Here is a 3929-nt window from a genome sequence, read left to right as displayed (position 1 = left end):
CCATCAGAACTTTCCTATTCCTTTACTGCATTTGTCGCCGCACCCAAAATGGTAGTTCCTTCACACCCGCCCTGGATGAGCCATAACGTAACCTGTAATTTCAGAGTATAGTTGTTATAACCGTAAAAACAAGCAAAATTTCGATACATTTATTAGTAACGCGCTGATAATTGAACAAGTTCATGAGCTAGTATGGATCGAATACTTGAAACGATGTAATAGCAAACAGTTCAGAGTTCGTAAACTAAGTAAACAAAGAAAAAAATTAAACCAAGAAAAAATTATGGGACAACACACGCAGAAGTTTTTGGTGACGTCAAGGCGAAATGAACAGTCACTTCTAGCTGTCTCAAAAATAATTAATACCCCGACTAAATAAAATAAAATTCCATTACGCAATAAAAGTCAGGTAGGCAGAATCAAAACTGTCACAGTAAGATGCTATCATAAGTCGGTAGCAAACAGTTAACGTCTGACTAGGTAAACAACAGGACAAAATCTAAGCCTGCCAAGTGGCCACACGCTAGCAAGGAAACATTCCCAAGTGCCACTAAACGATCTTGATGAAACTTGGCAGGTATGCAGAGGGGGGGAAAAACTGCAATAAGTATTTTTTTTTGTGCCCAGTTTCACTTTTAGGGATAATTTGACGTATTAGGGGTAATTTGGCATATTAGGTTTGGACAGAATATCTTCGGAATGATGATATATCAAAAATGTTCTCATAGAAAAGTTGATACATAATTAATGTTCTTAAAACCTGTATAATCGAATTTTGTAGTAGTTTGAAATTTTAAAAAATACCCCACCAGCATTAATTAATTTTGAAAAATACAAACTTACGTCACAACATGAATTAAATTAGTTTTAAAGCTACATACATCTCTTGAAATACCATTTTTGAAAAATAAGTGGTACACAGTGTACTGTCAAAGTATTTTCAACATTCCTACCTAAAATATCTAAACATTTATTATTAGTCTAGTTATTTATTTTAGTTATATTTGTTTTACGTTTTAAATTGTTATTTTAAGTTTTACATTCACTTTTGTTTCTCTTTGTTTTAGTTTGCTTTTTTAAATATGAGTATTTTGTTAATTGAAAATAATAATTAATTCATTATTATAATATAAAATCACTGGAGTAATGATAACCTGTAAATAAATGCTTGAAACATAATGGTTTCTTACATCATGCACACAAAATGAACAAAATTTCTTTGCATAATATGCCTTACAGAGAAAACAACATAAAACAAAATGCAGAAACATTTCAAATTGTTACAAATGATCCTTCAAATAAGATGATTTGTATCAGTGTAAGGTGTATGCTTCGCCGGCGATGGGCGAGGCGTGACAGAATCTCTGATCAGAGAGTAGTTTATCGTTAGTTGTTGCTTGTCACTAGTCTGCGCGAGTCGACTGTAGAAGTCTGTCTGCGCGAGTCTGCAGTAGTAGTCAGTCGGATACGGTAGTAGGGAGTCGGCTGTGTGCTCTGGTCGCGACTCTGGTCAGGACTCTGGAGGATGAGTATTGTTGTAGAAGGTAAAGAAGCAGCCTTGCGCATATTTAATAATGTATGTTAATTGTAATTTAATTTGTTCAAAAAAATGCCCCAATAATAATTTTTTTATAAAGTAACTCTTTTAAAGAAAAGTATTCATTTCAATTTAAAGAATTTTTCCACTCTTTTGAAGAAAAAGCATTCATTTCAATTTAAAGAATATTTCCTAAGCATTCCTTCCAAGAATAAAAAAAATATATATATATACGCCAGCATTGCATGAGGCTGTGTCGACAAATAAGAGCAGATATAGTTGCAGTTTTTATTGAGGTAAGAATTTTGCTTTTGTTATTCAGAATACAGGGCCGAAGGTCAGCGCTGCTGTCCTCATAAAATTTACCAGATATTATTATTTCTGTTGAGAAGTTACATTTGGTTCATGGTTCATTATTTAATCAACATTATTGTTGGTTTATGGTCAAATTCCATTCCTTAATTTTTGTTGGGAGGTTAAGCTTGGCTCCATTTCACATTTTTTATTAAACATTATTTGCTGGGAGGTTACACTAGGCTCCATTTTCGTTATTTTCATTTATCAAAATTTCCTGCCGAGAAAAACCAACAATAATATTGATTAAATAATGAACCATGAACCAAATGTAACCTCTCAACAGAAATAATAACATCTGGTAAATTTTATAAGGACTGCAGCGCTGACCTTCGGCCCTGTATTCTGAATAACAAAAGCAAAATTCTTACCTCAATAAAAACTGCAACTATATCTGCTCTTATTTGTCGACACAGCCTCATGCAATGCTGGCGTATATATGTATATATATTTTGATTCTTGGAAGGAATGCATAGGAAATATTCTTTAAATTGAAATGAATGCTTTTTCTTAAAAAGAGTGGAAAAATTCTTTAAATTGAAATGAATACTTTTCTTTAAAAGAGTTACTTTATAAAAAAATTATTATTGGGGCATTTTTTGAACAAATTAAATTACAATTAACATACATTATTAAATATGCGCAAGGCTGCTTCTTTACCTTCTACAACAATACTCATCCTCCAGAGTCCTGACCAGAGTCGCGACAAGAGCACACAGCCGATGCATGCCGACTCCCTACTACCGTATCCGACTGACTACTACTGCAGACTCGCGCAGACAGACTTCTACAGTCGACTCACGCAGACTAGCGACAAGCAACAACTAACGATAAACTACTCTCTGGTCAGAGATTCTGTCATGCCTCGCCCATCGCCAGTGAAGCATACACCTTACATCAGGCATATTTCAATACATTGGTAAGCTGTGGCGAAAAGAATTGACTATGTACTAGTGACGCCAGCTTAATTATGTTGTTTCTCAAGTGAAGATTGACATCAGAGACATTCAACATAAATAGATCTGAAGTTCTTCTCACAAGATTCTTCCAACATCAAAAGCTGTATGCATACCATGTCTGTAACTGTGCTATCAAGTCCTTTGGGATCACCAGATGAACACTTTTCTTGTCCTTGAGTCTAATGGTCAAAACGATTTTTTTTTTTTTGACACCGACCAACCACCTTTTCATAGTTTCAAAAGAAACTGATGAAGCGTTTGAATCAAGGATTCGAGAATCTGTTTTTGAAGACCCAGATATCCTTGTTACAGCATCGAAATCCGGTAAACAAGCGTCTGACCAGCTCAGAAGATATTTGGAAGATGTTTTCTATTCCAGTGAGGGAGAAAATCCGTATTATTGTTAGATTCGTGGGGCTCTCAGTGTGAAAGAACACTATAGAGCCTCATACCTGACATGAAGGAGCTTGTTCCTCTGGTGATCTGAAATGGCACGATGGCACAAGTACAGTCATTAGATGTATATGGCTTTCGCTGTTAGAAGAACTTTGTGAGAACGTTTTGAGATCTAATTCTGTCAAATTATTTTCATGTATATCTCCATTTGAGGAACAATATAATTAAGCTGCAGTCACTAGCATGTAATCAGTTCTTTTTGCCAAGATACAAATCAGGATATTTAGAGGATCATGCGTGACAATTTAAAATCCTGCTTAATTTGGTTTTATTTTATGTTATATGCAGTGTACATGCTGTGAAGAAATTTCGTACATTTTGTATGCATGTTGTAAGAAAACATTATGTTTTAAGCATTTATTTACAGATTAGCATTATTGTAATGATTTTGTATCGTAATAGTGTGTTACTTATTATTTTCAGTTAACAAAATACACATATCTAAAATGGTAAACTAAAAAAATGAATGTAAAAAATAAAATAAGAATTTAAAATGTAAAACAAATATAACTGAAATAAATATCTAGGCTATTAATGAATGTTTAGATATTTTGTTAGATATATTGAAAATACTCTGACAGCACAGTGTATATAGCTTTGTTCCAAAAATGTTATTTCAGAAA

This window comes from Schistocerca piceifrons, chromosome 4 (assembly GCF_021461385.2).
Source record: "Schistocerca piceifrons isolate TAMUIC-IGC-003096 chromosome 4, iqSchPice1.1, whole genome shotgun sequence".
Classification (NCBI taxonomy): Eukaryota; Metazoa; Arthropoda; class Insecta; order Orthoptera; family Acrididae; genus Schistocerca; species Schistocerca piceifrons.
Note: the sequence above shows the minus strand (reverse complement) of the source record.